Source organism: Gopherus flavomarginatus (assembly GCF_025201925.1).
Source record: "Gopherus flavomarginatus isolate rGopFla2 chromosome 13 unlocalized genomic scaffold, rGopFla2.mat.asm SUPER_13_unloc_1, whole genome shotgun sequence".
In the NCBI taxonomy this organism is placed as follows: Eukaryota; Metazoa; Chordata; order Testudines; family Testudinidae; genus Gopherus; species Gopherus flavomarginatus.
The window spans coordinates 1,711,467-1,727,601 of NW_026114609.1; the positions used below are offsets into that span (position 1 = coordinate 1,711,467).

General features: G+C 50.5%; 1 protein-coding gene across 12 annotated transcripts in view; it reads left to right on the forward strand.

The window, feature by feature from the left end:
* LOC127040993 (zinc finger protein 436-like) overlaps positions 1–16,135 on the forward strand; it is a 563,752-nt gene that overhangs the window by 341,627 nt on the left and 205,990 nt on the right. The gene's annotated exons all lie outside the window — the stretch shown is intronic.

The following is a 16,135-nucleotide window of genomic DNA, read 5'->3' on the forward strand; positions in this document are numbered from 1 at the left end:
TCCCCATCTCCCCACGCCATTGTGGTAGTGGCCACTTCAGGCAGTGGCCCGTTTATGATCTCCCCCCCCACCAGCACCATTGCAGCAGTGCCACCTGGTAGCCATGTGCGGCAGTACCCTGCCTGTATCCCCCTCAACCATTGCTGCAGTGACCCGAGGTGCTCAGTATGAGTAGTAGCCTGTGTGTACCTCACCTCTTGGGGCAGTAACGTGTGGGGCCAGCTAAGACAGTGCACAGTCTGTGACATCTGGTGGCCACGTAGGGCAGTGGCCTGTATGTACCATCTCCTCTGGAGCGGTGACCACTGGTGTCTTGGTGCTGAAATGCAGCCATCTCTGGGTTACATGGTGGGGCTGTTTACAGGACAGTGGGACAGCCCCCCCATTCCAGGAAGTAGGGGAAAATCTGGTGTTTGGGGCAGAGCGTTCCACCTTCTTTTGAACTGTGATGCTCTGAGCACCTTTCTCCTTCCTTGAAGAAGACCCTGTGTGACTCCAGAGCTGGTCCAGTAACACGTATCACCTCACCTGCCTTGCCTCTCTGGTATTCTGGCCAGTGTCCAACTTCCCCTTCACTTTTGGTCTTCAAACCTCCACCAAGCCTCCCCCAAATGCATGGCTGGAAACTAGTTTTGCTCACCTGTTTGTTAGTGTTGTTAAAACAGGCATTAGATTCATAAAAATGTGTTTAGTGTTTAGAGTTTATGACAAGCTCGTGAGTTGCTGCATGCATTATTTTCACCTATAATAGCTGTAGCCCATGTTGTAAGGTGATCTATAAGCGTTGGCACTACAGCTGTAAACCCCCTTGCCGCCATCCTGCCACCAGTCAGGAAAGAAGCATTATGAAGTGTAAAATGCTAGGTTACCAGAAGAGGCGTCATCTCCTTTCCAACAAGAGAAGGCTCTGACTGAGACATCAGACAAGCCACTGTGGATCATCCGTGGACAAAAGACCTGGTTGATTGCTCTCCCTCACACACCCACGAGGAGGCAGAGACCTGCACAAACACTTGCCCCCATCAGCTTGAGCTCTGGGGGAATGGAATAAAAATTCCTGTCAGGAAGAAACTTCCCGCCCCTCGGATGCTGCTTGGACTTCATGGAGACAGCATGCCTTCTAAGCGTATGAAAAGAATCCCGGCTGCTTCAACACCTGGGTGGCAAGATAGAGTCAGGATGCCCAAGGAGAATGTCTATGACTCCATGTTAACGCTATTCTAGTGCCTGAGAAGTTCACACTTGATACGTGGTGGGTGAAATCAAAGTGTGGAACACACAAAGATGAGGAGCCCCACTGCCTTAGGGTTAGGGTTATGCCATTCGATCTCTTTCAGGGTATATTTTGGTTCTGAGATGTAAAAGGCTGCTGTGTGTGTGTTAGCAAAGTTTGGTTGCAGAGGTGGTGCATGTGCCACAAAAATTGTGCCCCCCCCACCCCAGCTCTGGTCCCAGAGTCCAGAATTTGCATAAACCCACCTGCTGACCTGCGACTAAGAATTTCGCCCTAACTCTTCCAGCAAATCAGGCCAAAGAAAGTATGTGCAAGCGCTGTACCGCAGCCCCAGTGCTCTTTTCGGTTCCTTCCCACAGAACTTTCACTGCATACCAGTCCAGTTCCTTGCTGTGCTTGTCTAGAGCTGCATGCATATGCTAGAGTGTACCCTGAGCTGATTCCCGACTTTTGGGCTGTCATGGTACAATTCCCCCACTCTGAACCTTAGCATCCAAAGATGCGGTACCAGCATGAATTCCTCTAAGCTCAATTACCAGTTTAGAACCTGTAGCGCTGCCACCAACCAGGAATTCCAGTGCCTGGTACACTCTGGTCCCCCCAAAACCTGGTCCGGGGACCCCCAAGACCCAGACCCTCTGGATCTTAACATAAGGAAAGTAAACCCTTTCCCTCACCGTTGCCTCTCCCAGACTTCCCCTCCCTGGGTTACCCTGGATGATCACTGTGATTCAAACTCCTTGAATCTTAAAACAGAGAGGAAAATTTACCTTCCCCCCTCCTTCTCTCGTCCCCTCCCAGATTCTTCCAGAGAGAGAAAGTAATCCTGACACAGAGAGAGATTAGCCTCTCTCTCCCCCTTCCCTCCTTTCTCCCCACCAATTCCCTGGTGGATGCAGACCCAGTCCCCTGGGGTCTCACCAGAATAAAAAACAATTAGGTTCTTAAACAACAAAAGCTTTTAATTAAAGAAAGAAAAAACAGTAAAAATTATCTTTGTAACTTTAAAATGGAATAGGTACAGGTCTTTCAGCTGTAGACACTGGAACATCCTCCCAGCCTAAGTATACAAATACAAATTAGAATCTTTTCAGCAAAATACCAATTTGAACTCCTTCCAGCCAAATACACGTTTGCAAATAAGAAAACAACCATAAGCCTAACTCGCTTTATCTACCTAGTACTCACTAGTCTGAACTTATAAGAGCCTGTATTGGAGAGATTGGAGAGAAACCTGGTTGCACATCTGCTCCCTCTGAGCTCCCAGAGTGAACAACCACCAAAGCTAACAGCACAGCACAAAAACTTCCCTCCCTCAAGATTTGAAAGTATCCTGTCTCCTGATTGGTCCTCTGGTCAGATGACAGCCAGGCTTACTGAACTTGTTAACCCTTTACAGTCAAAGAGATATAAAGTACTTCTGTGCTATCAACTTTTCTTATCTGTTTATGACACGCCCCCCAAATCGCTGACAGTGTGGAAGTACACTGGCAGTGATTTCTCCCTAGAACTTTAAAATAAACAGATCAATAAACACATGCCTTCTTACATATGCCACTAATTAAGTAAAACTACAAGATTTTTCACATTGTAAGGACAATTTTTAACCAGCTGATTTTAGGGAACTTTCACAGGAGAGTGCATCAACTTCTTGATTTGTTGCCACTGCAGACCTTTCCCGGTTGTGGAGAGGGTCACCTCTCCACACAACCGTTACTTTTTCCTTTATCGTAGACACCGTCAGGCCACTCAGCGTCATCTCCTCCCTGGCTGTGAACTGACAAACCTGTATGTCTCTGTAATAAAAGGGCTTGAGAGAATTAACGTGGTACACTTGGGGCTTTAGGGAGGAACTGGGAAATGCTATGAGGTAGTTAACAGCTTCTAGGTGCTCTTGGACCGTGAATGGCCCTTCCCATGATGCTTCCATTTTATGGGCCTGTTGCGCGTTTAAGACCATAAACCTGGTCTCCTACCTTGAAGAACGCTCTCTGGTATGTCTATCATACCAGGTCTTTTGCTCTTCCTGAGCATCCCTTAGGTTCTCTTTAGCAAGGGCTAAAGAGTGTCGGAGGGTGCTTTTGCTTTGTAGGTTGCTTACAAAGTCCAGAATATTAGTTCCTGGAGAAGGCGTAAACCCCTCCCATTGCTGCTTCACCAACTGTAATGGCCCCTTAACCTCGTGGCTATACACCAGCTCAAACGGCGAGAACCCTAAACTGGGATGTGGTACAGCCCTGTAAGCAAAGAGCAACTGCGCAACACTAGATCTCGGTCATTGGAATGTTCATTCACGAATTTACATATCATGTCCCCCAAAGTTCCATTAAACCTTTTCACCAGGCCATTGGTTTGATGGTGGTACGGGGTGGCAACTAAGTGATTCACCCCATGAGTTTCCCACAGTTCTTTCATGGTCCCTGCCAGGAAATTAGTTCCTGAATCCGTAAGGATATCGGCGGGCCAACCTACCCTGGCAAAAATGTCTGTTAGGGCCTGGCACACAGTTTTAGCCCTAGTGTTGCCTAGAGCTACTGGTTCTGGCCATCGGGTAGCAAAGTCTACAAAAGTCAATATGTACTGCTTTCCTCTGGGTGTCTTTTTGAGAAAGGACCCAGAATATCCACAGCTACTTGCTGAAATGGGACCTCAAATATGGGGAGTGGCTGGACAGGGGCCTTGGCCTGGTCTTGGAGCTTTCCCACTTTTTGGCACACCTCACAAGACCAGACATACTTGGCAACATCCTTGCCCATCCCCTCCCAGTGGAAGGACTTCCCCAACCGGTCTTTGGTTCAGTTCACCCCAGCATGGCCACAAGGATGATCATGGGCTAAACTTAAGAGCTTCCCCCGGTATTTAGTTGGAACCACCAACTGTTTTTGTGGATGCCAGTCTTCCCGGTGTCCACCAGAAAGAGTCTCCTTATATAAAAGCCCTTGTTCTATAACAAACCGGGATCAGTTAGAAGAGTTGAGAGGCGGTGGGGTGCTCCGTGCCGCCGCCCAAGCTTTCTGAAGGCTGTCATCTGCTTCCTGCTCAGTCTGGAACTGTTTCCTGGAGGCTGGAGACACCAGTTCTTCCTTAGACTGTGGACTTGGGCTTGGTCCCTCTGGAAGCGATGTAGGTGATGAGGTTGTTTTCGTGGCTGGTGAACCGCTCTCCGCTGGTGCACCAGGTGGTATTTCAGGCTCTGACTGAGCCTCTTGGGTATAGTTGTCTGCTGTTTCTGCCACTTCAGACTCGCTGGTGCCCTCTGGCGTTGGGGTTGAAGATGCGTTTGCAAGCGCTGGCATCAGTGCTGGCAATCGTTCTGGTGCTGGTTGCGTTTCCAGGTCCGGGTCTGGGACTGGAAGAACTGTGGCTGTTGCAGTCGTTGGCAGGGGATCCGGGTCCACTACCTCTGTCTGAGTCTCTGCTAACACAGACGATTCCCCTGTGGACGGCTCAGGAACAGGGATGGGTCTGGAAGCTTGCCTGGCTTGGCTGCGTGTAACCATTCCCACCCTCTTGGCCCACTTTACCTGGTTGGCTAAGTCTTCCCCCAGTAGCATGGGGATGTGATAATTGTCGTAGACTGCAAATGTCCACATTCCTGACCAGCCTTTGTACTGGACAGGCAGTTTAGCTGTAGCCAAGTTTACCGCTTGGGACATGAAGGGGAAAATTGTCACTTGAGCCTTTGAGTTGATGAATTTGGGGTCCACTAAGGATTGGTGGATAGCTGACACTTGTGCCCCCGTGTCTCTCCACGCGATAACCTTCTTTCCGCCCACTCTCAAAATTTCCCTTCGCTCTGAGGGTATTTGAGAGGCATCTGGGCCTGGGGATCTTTGGAGTGATGGAGATATAATGAACTGCACTCGGATGGGGTTCTTGGGGCAGTTGGCCTTTATATGTCCCAGTTCATTACACTTGAAGCATCGCCCAGCTGACTGGTCAGTGGGCCGAGGTGGGTTACTGGAGATTGATGAGGTGAGAGAATAGGGCATCGACGGCTTTCCTTGGGTTGTAGGTGGGGTCCTGGGTTGCCCTTGGTGATAGGGTTTATTGTCGGTGTGACCCCTGTGATATTCGCTCCCCTTGATAGTAGCTCTTTCTTTTCTGCACTTCCATCCATTTGGCTCCAATCTCCCCCGCCTCAGTTACCGTTTTGGGCTTCCCATCTAGGATGTACCTTTCTATTTCTTCAGGAACACCATCTAAGAACTGCTCCATTTGTATCAGGAGGTACAGCTCGTCCAGATTGTTAACCTTTGTTCCTGATATCCAGGCTTCATAATTCTTTGCAATGTGGTAGGCGTGTCGGGGGAATGACACATCTGGTTTCCATTTTAGGGCTCTGAACCTCAGACGGGCCTGTTCAGGTGTTATCCCCATTCTGTATCTGGCCTTGGTTTGAAAAAGTTTATAGTCGTTCATGTTCTCCTTAGGCATTTCAGCCGCCACCTCTGCTAAGGGTCCACTGAGCTGTGGCCTCAGTTCTGTCATGTACTGGTCTTCAGGGATGCTGTACCCAAGACAGGCTCTTTCAAAATTCTCTAAGAAGGCTTCAGTGTCATCACCCGCCTTGTAGGTGGGAAATTTCTTGTGCTGCGCAACAATTATTGGCGAAGGGTTGTTAGGATTGGCTGGGTTCTGTTGCTTAGCCTTTTCTAATTCCAGGGCCTGCCAGTGGGTTTCCCTCAGGAATTCCAATTCTCTCCTGTGGGCAGCCTCCTTCTTTTTCTCTTAGCTCCATCTCTTTTTGTTTTATTTCTAGTTCTTGTATTTTTTTTCCATATCTCGCTTGTGCTCTGCTTTTTTGATTTGTTCCTCTGCCTCCAGTCTCGCTCACTCCTGTTTCAGGGCATCCTTGGTAGTCATGGTTCCTGCTTTCTTGGGTTGGGGTGCCCTCTGCTGGTTTACTGTCTGAATTACAGTTCCTCTGCTGCCTGCTCTGTTGCTAAGCAACAGAGTGTTTCTAACAAGCCTTCCCGAATAAAACTAGAACAAAAGGAAACCTTTCATTTGCAAATGTGTTTTGCTGGTGTATGGTGACTCACAACTGGAGTCCCTTTGTTTAACAAAGATCCTTGTTAAACTCTAATGCCTCTGCCTTCAGGCAGTCTCTCTGCACAACCAGAAAGGAGAAAAGTAAAAAAAAATTCTGGCTGTTTATTTATTTTTAAAAACTCTCTCTCCTGCTTACAAACAGCTAGCAGAGAGAAAAGAGAGAGAAAAAAAATCCTACTGGCTTTTGCTTCTAAACCCAAATCTCTCAGTCTGCCTGCGGATAGCTAGCAGGGAGAGAAATAAAAACGTCACTGGCTTTTGGATTCTATCTTATCTATCTATCTATCTATCCCACCGCTGCCTACCATGTCATGGTACAATTCCCCACTCTGAACCTTAGCATCCAAAAGATGGGTTACCAGCAGGAATTCCTCTAAGCTCAATCACCAGCTTAGAACCTGTAGCGCTGCCACCAACCAGGAATTCCAGTGCCTGGTACACTCTGGTCCCCCCAAAACCTGGTCCGGGGACCCCCAAGACCCAGACCCTCTGGATCTTAACACAAGGAAAGTAAACCCTTTCCCTCACCATTGCCTCTCCCAGACTTCCCCTCCCTGGGTTACCCTGGAAGATCACTGTGATTCAAACTCCTTGAATCTTAAAACAGAGAGGAAAATTTACCTTCCCCCCTCCTTCTCTCGTCCCCTCCCAGATTCTTCCAGAGAGAGGAAGTAATCCTGACACAGAGAAAGATTAGCCTCTCTCTCCCCCTTCCCTCCTTTCTCCCCACCAATTCCCTGGTGGATGCAGACCCAGTCCCCTAGGGTCTCACCAGAATAAAAAACAATTAGGTTCTTAAACAACAAAAGCTTTTAATTAAAGAAAGAAAAAACAGTAAAAATTATCTTTGTAACTTTAAAATGGAATAGGTACAGGGTCTTTCAGCTATAGACACTGGGAACACCCTCCCAGCCTAAGTATACAAATACAAATTAAAATCTTTTCAGCAAAATACCAATTTGAACTCCTTTCAGCCAAATACACATTTGTACTCCTTCCAACCAAATACACATTTGCAAATAAAGAAAACAACTATAAGCCTAACTCGCTTTATCTACCTAGTACTCACTAGTCTGAACTTATAAGAGCCTGTATTGGAAAGATTGGAGAGAAACCTGGTTGCACATCTGCTCCCTCTGAGCTCCCAGAGTGAACAGCCACCAAAACTAACAGCACAGCACAAAAACTTCCCTTCCTCAAGATTTCAAAGTATCCTGTCTCCTGATTGGTCCTCTGGTCAACTGAACTTGTTAACCCTTTACAGTCAAAGAGATATAAAGTACTTCTGTGCTAGTAACTTTTCCTGTCTGTTTATGACAGGGCTCCATACAGCTTTGCCCGTCTGTTTCTCTGTGGCGTTGTCACGGAGTCCCCGGGCGATGCTCTGGAACTGCTCCCCACCAAGCCAGGCAGGACTTTGGGGAGCCTCCTCTCCCTTGGAGCAGACTTGTTCAGGGCAAGAAGCTCACATAGCTTCACCTCCTGGGTCTCTCCTTGGAGCATTCAGCATCCTCTGCCCCTCCGTGCGCTTCCCACAGCGAGTCCACCCCAGCGGGGTCCTGGGGAAGCCACCGGGTCCTGCACCCCCACTTCGCAGTCAGACGTGACTCTCAGCCAGCCAGTAAAACAGAGGTTTATTCGATGACAGGAACAGGGTCTAAAACAGAGCTTGTAGATACAGCGAACCGGACCCCTCGGCCGGGTCCATTCTGGGGGGCAGTGAGCCAGACCCCCAGGTCTGCCCTCCACCCTTTACCCCAGCCAGCTCCAGACTAACCACCCCTCACAGCCCCTCCTCTCTGCTCAGCCCCTTTCCTGGGCCAGGAGGTCACCTGATCCCTTTGTCTCCAACACCTTCAGCTGGCACCTTTGCAGAGGAGGGGCCCAGGCCATCAGTTGCTAGGAGACAGAGTGCCAGGCATTTAGGTGCACTGGCCCTTTGCTCTGCCAGATACTTAAGAACTGCCATGGGGACACTGAGGCACCAACACAGTATTCAGAGCAAACATTAAGAACATTCCCAGTTCGTCACATCTCTCCCTCCTTCGAGACCGAACTGAGCGAGGTCACTTCAGCCAGTGACCTGGGGAAGTTCGAACCCACCAAGGTTCCCATGGATGCCCCAGCATCTCTCCCATTCCTTGGTGTGAGTTACACCAGGACAGTCCAGTCTCACGCCCTCCCTTAGGTCGGGTGTGCTTGATGGCACTTGCAAGCCGCATGTGGGAAGGTTTATGCGGCTTGAACCGTTTTGCTATCCCCAATACCCCGGGGTTCAAACTGGGACGGGGTCTTCTCCCAGCACTCTGGGCTGCAATTCGGGCTCCCTTGGTTAAGAGCCCTCATCTTGGCCTTTGCCAGCTTTGGGTTTGGGCAGCCGCTTCCCACTCTGTGGCCCAGACACAACACCTCTGCCGTTCCCCCTTGCACTTTCCAGCTTTTAACGTTAGTCCCACCTTCTTGAGGCAGCCCAGCCCCCTCTTTACCTGGGACAGCTGTTCCTTCCAGGTCTGGCTAAAGATGCACGTTATCAGTGTTTGCCAGGGCCAAGTCCTTCATCGCCCTCTGCTTGTCTAGAATTTTTTCCGGCCTAGGCATGGGGTCGGAATTGGACACTGTGATGGCTTTAAGCTTTTGATAGCCCCCATAAAACCAGATTATTCTGTCTCCCTTGGGGATCAGCCCCATGGGTGAGGCCCATGGGCTGTAAAACAGCTGGATCCCATCTAAAGCCAGCAGGTCCTTGACCTCTCTCTCCAGGTTCTGGGCTGCTTTCCCAGTGACTCTGAATGGGGAACACCTGATGGGGAGATTGGCTCCCACCTCAGGGAAGAGATCCCCCAGGGGGTCTTCCCCCTTCTCCATCCAATCCTTCCTCTTCAGGTCCAGGGGTCCCCTCACTCTCCTCCCATCCAGCAGCTCGAACGGGAAGAACCCTGTGGATTCCTGGGGCACCACCAGCTGCCTCCCGATTCCCCCCAGTTCTACTTCTCCTTGGGGAGCCCATTCCCGGTACAGGAATCCCTTCTCCTGCAGGACTCTGTCCCTGCAGCCTTCCCCACGGAGGTTTGCAGCACTGTGGCCAGCAACTTCCCTCAGCTTCTCCAAGGAGGGATCCTTTTGCAGCTCGATCTGGGATTCAGCAGCTGGGGCAGGGAGTGGGACCTGCTCCCTCTCGCTGGCTGGGCCTGGGGTCACAGCCCCACTGAGCCCCGTCCCTGGTAGCTCCCTTCCTGCTGTGTAATCACTTCCCAGCAGCACGTCTGGACCAGGCAAACCTGTTTGGCAGCTGACCTGCCCTGCCTGGGTGTTCCCACACTCAGATGGGATCTCAGCTCCCTCCGTGCTCAGCGCTGCCCTTGCTGTCCCAGTGGGGGCAGGCAGCGAGCTCTCTGCTCTGGTCACAGCATCAGAGCCAGCGTGAGCCCCCTCTCCCGTGTGCAGGGAGGCAGGGAGCATCTCTCCCTCCCACTCAGCCCCAGGGGGCTGGTTACAGGTAGGCAGGTATCCTGAGCCCAGCAGCCCCTCCCCCCTGCCAGCCAGGTCATTTGCATTTTCACTGACCATTTCCATCCTAGCCAATTGGTTCCCTGGATTTGAATTCAAACCCTCGGCCGTTACAGGAGCGGGGCCTGGATCCTGTCCCATGGGGAGACAGTCACCCCCCAACAGGGCCTCCCAGCCGATATCCTGGAGAACCCCAACGACCAGCCAGCCCAACCCCTCCTGAGTCTGCACAGGGATCTGGGCCATAGGCAGGGTGAGGGGCTTCACCCCAGGGAACTTCACCCAGGTCCCACAGTCCCTCAGCATCTGGGGCTGCACCACCACAGTTCTCTCTGTCCCAGGGTCTCGCCCCTGCAGGCGTGTTTCCCCACTGACCCCTGGGCAGCCCCCTATGTCTCTCTGCTCCACCATCACCAGTCCACGCTGCTGCTGCTTCTCCTGCAGCTGTTCCTCGGGCTCTTGCTTTCTCTCATGGTCCTCTCGCTCTCTCGGGCTCTGCTCCCATCCCATCCATCTCCAATCTCCTGATAGGGAACCCAGTCGTGAAGAACCTCGTCTGATTGGGGACCAGACTCCCGGGGATGCCTGGCTGATGCTCCAGCTGCTCTCAGATCCTCTTGTAGCCCCATCTGGGCCAGGAATCTGCTCCTCAGAGCGGTCCTTCTCCTCCAACTGCACGATTAACTGTGCCTTGGTGAATTTCCCCATGTGTAACCCTCTCTTTGTGCACAGGATCACAATGTCCTTCTCAAGGAGATGGTGATAGGCCATCACTTCACCGTTCCCAAGTGGCTCAGGACTCACAGGCCTGTGTGCTCTTGGCTCCCCCATGGTTTCCAGGAAGAACCCCTGGTGTGCCAGCCCTTCTCGTGATCCCCACCTCTTTGCCAGGGTCGAGCTGCAGACTCCTCCGCCCCTGGGACTGCTCCTGCAATCCCCCGGGGAACCCTGCTACTGCAAAAATCCTTCTCTCTCCCAGGGTCGAGCGGCAAGCTCCTCCGCCCCTGAGACTGCTGGCTGCAGTCCTCAGGGGGACCCTGTTACTCCAACAGTCCTTCTCGCTGGTCACACACTCCCAGAGGTTAACCGCCCTCTGAAACCGTCCCACTCTGAGCCTTCAGCATGCCTGGTCCTCATTATCCCTCCTTTGTTTTACTGCTCCCCAGTCACTTACTGCAAGCAGCGCCATTTACGGGGTGCAGTACATCCCGCCGCTGCCACCAGTTGTCACGGAGTCACTGGGCGATGCTCTGGAACTGCTCCCCACCAAGCCAGGCAGGACTTTGGGGAGCCTCCTCTCCCTTGGAGCAGACTGTCTGCAGGGCAAGAAGCTCACACAGCTTCACCTCCTGGGTCTCTCCTTGGAGCATTCAGCATCCTCTGCCCCTCCGTGCGCTTCCCACAGCGAGTCCACCCCAGCGGGATCCTGGGGAAGCCACCGGGTCCTGCACCCCCACTTCGCAGTCAGACGTGACTCTCAGCCAGCCAGTAAAACAGAGGTTTATTCGATGACAGGAACAGGGTCTAAAACAGAGCTTGTAGATACAGCGAACCGGACCCCTCGGCCGGGTCCATTCTGGGGGGCAGTGAGCCAGACCCCCAGGTCTGCCCTCCACCCTTTACCCCAGCCAGCTCCAGACTAACCACCCCTCACAGCCCCTCCTCTCTGCTCAGCCCCTTTCCTGGGCCAGGAGGTCACCTGATCCCTTTGTCTCCAACACCTTCAGCTGGCACCTTTGCAGAGGAGGGGCCCAGGCCATCAGTTGCTAGGAGACAGAGTGCCAGGCATTTAGGTGCACTGGCCCTTTGCTCTGCCAGATACTTAAGAACTGCCATGGGGACACTGAGGCACCAACACAGTATTCAGAGCAAACATTAAGAACATTCCCAGTTCGTCACAGGCGTAATGGGTCAGCGTGTTTGGCTGTTAACTGAGAGGATGGTGGTTTAAGCCCACCCAGGGCTGGTGATAAGCCTGTGCCACCTCCTTGCTTCTGCGAGAAGCCTCAAAAGTCCCATTTATTTGCCTCTTGGCCTCAGAGCTTTCAGCTGGTGGCCCAAAGAACATGCTGGATGCCATTCAGAATCCCATCTCCCAGCAGCCGTGCTGGAGGCTCAGGCTTAATCCTCGAGGCTGAGCACAAAAACTTTCAGCCAGGAACATTTTGCTTCCTTCCCGCCTCCGCCCAAGTGGCAAGGGAGAAGCGGACGAGACACGCCGGCTCAAAGACGCCTCCCTCCCATTTCCCCGTAGGCTGTGCAAAGCTCTTGGCCTGCCTCATGCCTCATCAGGAAAGAGCGGCCATGCTGCCCAAGCCTGAGTCACGTGCACAGCCTGGCCCGCCCCGGCTGACGGCGCGCAGAGCCACGCCAGCCAATGGAAGGTTGAATCAGTAGCCTCGGCTCTTTCCCCTGACAGCCACACAGCGCTGCCCAGTGCCCCGAGAGCCTCCCTCATGTTCTCCCGCAGCTCGCCGGGGTGGGTGGGAAAAGGTGACCAGGAAGCACTGCCGCCTCATTCTGGGACAGGAGGCCCTCGCCACACCCACACCTCCCTCTTGCCTTCAGCCCAGGCAGCCAGAGGTGCCAGGGAGCTCCTTGGCAGGCTGCTGCCTCAGCCACCTCTTGCCGCTCTGCTGGTCACTGCCTCACTGGAAGGCCCAGAGGGAAAAGAAATGAGCACACATGTAGCAGAAGATGGTTTCAATCCATCAACCTCTGGGTTATGGGCCCAGCACGTTTCCACTGCACCACTCTGCTGGCTCTTCACAGCCCTACTACCCAGCTGGCACTATCCGGATTAGTGCCTTACGAGCTCTTGTGCTGGCAGGCAGATGTGCAGCCTGCTAGGCAGCTGCCCTGGTCACAGGATTTTACAGCGTCTACAGGGTAAAAGGGATCTATTTGGGGTTTGGACCCCACTGGGAGCTGGGTAGCTGAGTGCCGGAGACAGGAGCACTTCTTAAACTGTTTTCAGTTAAGCCTTCAGCTCGTGGGGGACGAAGTTCAGCCTTGGATCCGTGTCTGCAGCAGGCAAGTGCCTCTGGCTCAATCGGCCCCCCTCGCTGTCTTAGCAGACTAAAACCCGGAGCAAACGCACACGCCTTGCAAAGGAAGAGGAGCCGGGATCTCGAACAAATGTCAACATTTTATTAAGATGACGTTGAAAGAAAAAAAGAAGTGTACGGTACAGCGTTTAAGCGCAGAAGTTTCTGGTGATCAGGGAACAACGTACAGATTACCCAGGGGGTGCGAAGTTCGGTTTAAGATCGGGTGGCATAAGGAATACAGAATCTGCAATAGCCCCGACTGGGGGTAAAAGGTTAACATACAGACACTGAGTTAGGAGGGTATATTATCCATGTGAGGGCAATGTTCAGGTGTGGAGTATAACGAGCGGATACGACGATGAGGGTGGATTGACCCGCGTTTGGTGAGTTTGAATGTTCAGTGTTTTTGAATCTTTGCCACAATCTAGTTTAAGCAGGGTCACTATGAACTCTACCCTGACATCTGTTGGTGATCTGTTGTAAAGGCCTGTTGAGGCTGATGTCATTTGCATGGTTCCACCCACCCTGGATTGCATGATGGGAGTGCTTGTCCAGAGAGTCATTTCAGCTGCTGTGGGATCCCCAGTCTCTTTGTTATTGGGGCAGGAGTAATGCAGTGTATTTTCCTGTTCGTTTTGGATCAAGGAGAGAGTAACTGTACCTGGCATTTGAGGCCTGAGAGCTTCACCCTCGCCTGAAAAGTACTCACCCATTAAGGGGTCTGGGTTCCAAGACCCAAAGTTTGTGGAAGGTAGGCATGGATGTTTGTTTGGTTCTTGCTAGCGTGTGCTTGCTGATTTCCTTCCTGGTGTATAAAGACAGAAGTGTTGTTGAATCTTTTTGAATTGTTGTTAGTGCTTCAGTTGTTTGCCTTAAATTTATGCTGTTTGATTTTTTTCAGGGTATGTTTTGGTTTTGAGAGGTAAAAGGCTGTTCTGTGTGTTTGTGTGTGTTGTTATGGAGTGAGGTAGCAAAGGTTGTTGCAGGAGTAGTGCATGTGCCAGAAAAATTGTGCCCCCCTGCACCTCACCCCAGCTCTGGGTCCAGAGTTTGCATAAACCCACCTGCTGACCTGTGACTAAGAATCTGGTTTCAGGGATCGTTCGAGTGTAATAAAAGCTATGTCCCACAGCTGATCTCCCAGAGTCCAATCTGCTAAATTTTCTTGCTGTCTGAGTGGTAAAAAACATTTTTCCCAACTATAGAGTTGTTTACAACTTTCAGTGTGGAAATGAGATCAAAACTCACTAGCTTATGTAAGTCTAAAAATTGTATTTAGTCATCAATGATTCTTATCTGTGACATGGAACCAAATATGTATTAGAACTATAAAAACCACTGTTTTTAAACTAGAAAGATACAAAAGACATAAAATGTGCATTTAGAGGTTTCACAAAAAATCCATTGTTACTAAAGCACAAATATTTCTTTTCAATTTCTCTCATTTCACTATGCTTTGGAACCCATGTCCCTTGCCTAACGAGTTTTATGTAGGTTCGGGTGAGTCCCGAAATCATGAACTGCTAAGTTCCGTTCTACTGTCTTTGATTCATATCACTGGAATAACTGCACTTTATTACCCCTGCCCTAATAAGTAAGAGACTGGGGATCCCACAGCAGCCGAAATGACCCTTTGGACAAGCATCCCCATCATGCAATCTGGGGTGGGTGGAACCATGCAAATGACATCAGCCTCAAAAGGCCTTTACAACAGATCACCAACAGATGGCAGGCTAAATTTCATTCTTACCCTGCTTACATCCTCCCCCCAGCCAAGAATTGGTGGTCCTGATAAATCACATTCGCTATTATACCAACTCATTGGTATTGAATGCGAAGTTAAGGCTAGCAAAAGTAGCCACCCATTTCTGCCCTGTAGCATCCAGCTTAGTCCTTGTTAACACATAAGTCAGTGGATTGTTCTCTATCCACACCTGAAACTGAGCACCACACAAGTAGTCTCGAAATTTCTCAGTGATGGCCCATTTCAAGACCAAGAACTGCTGCTGGTGGATGGGATAGCAAGTTTCACTATCAGACAGGTCTCAGCTGGCAAAGCCTACAGATTTACATTTTCTTCCACTTCCTGGTACGGAACTGCTCCCAGACCCTCCAAACTGGTATCAGCATGCAGGATAAACCATTAGTTTGGGTTAAGAAGGACTAGGACTTGCACATGAATCAGGCAAATACTTATTTCCCGTAAAGCCCTGTCACTTCTCTCATCCCACCATGTCCCAAATGGAGAAGAGAGGAGCCCCTCCCCTATCCCAGGCCAGGAACACCAGATTGGAAGGAAGGAAGGAAGGAAGGAAGGAAGGAAGGAAGGAAGGAAGGAAGGAAGGAAGGAAGGAAGGAAGGAAGGAAGGAAGGAAGGAAGGAAGGAAGGAAGGAAGGAAGGAAGGAAGGAAGGAAGGAAGGAAGGAAGGAAGGAAGGAAGGAAGGAAGGAAGGAAGGAAGGAAGGAAGGAAGGAAGGAAGGAAGGAAGGAAGGAAGGAAGGAAGGTTGGTTGGTTGGTTGGTTGGTTATTCAGTCCAAGTCTGCTAGTGCTGCAAAAGAGAAGATTTCCTTTCTCAGTCCAGGTCAACTGGAATTGTTGTTGCAGTGGGGGAGAGATGTCTCTCACCTGGTTCTTAGATGCTTTGGTGAGAGGGAACAGGTAGAGGTTTTTTCTTCCCTCTGCAGCTCAAATTGCACATTTCTTCTCTGGTTTTTGCTCTAGCTTGATTTCTCTCTTGCATCTCAATTTTCTCTTTCTTGGTCTCATTCCAGAGCATTCACAGCCCAATTCTCTATCCTAACCCAGAGTCCTCTACTGCACCCTGAATGTCTCATTTTAACCCCACCTCAGAGTTGACACCCCTAGAACCAGTGCCTTCATTCCTCTGCACTCCAACTCTCTGTCCCATGTAGCCTGATGTAGGGTGTACTAATAATATTAATTTGGATAATTTGATGAAAATTTAATTGATTAGCTTACATGTTATTTAATTTAATTGTCTTACAAAGTTACATTTGCATTACTGCTATTCAAAAGATACATATGGCATTATATGCAACAAAGATTTGGTTAATATACTCACAGCCTTCCTTGATATCCTGGTGGTAAGACACACAGGACCAGCCTTGCAGTTCAGGTTTCTCAATTCTTAAGTGAAAGATGCAATGCTTAGAAAAAGCTACTGTTACTTAGGCTTTACTGGAATATGTTAAACTTAAAATCAAAACCTAATAAACAAAGACTAAAAACTTAGGGAAACCGAACTTAGCCTAGTTCCCTTGAAACTTA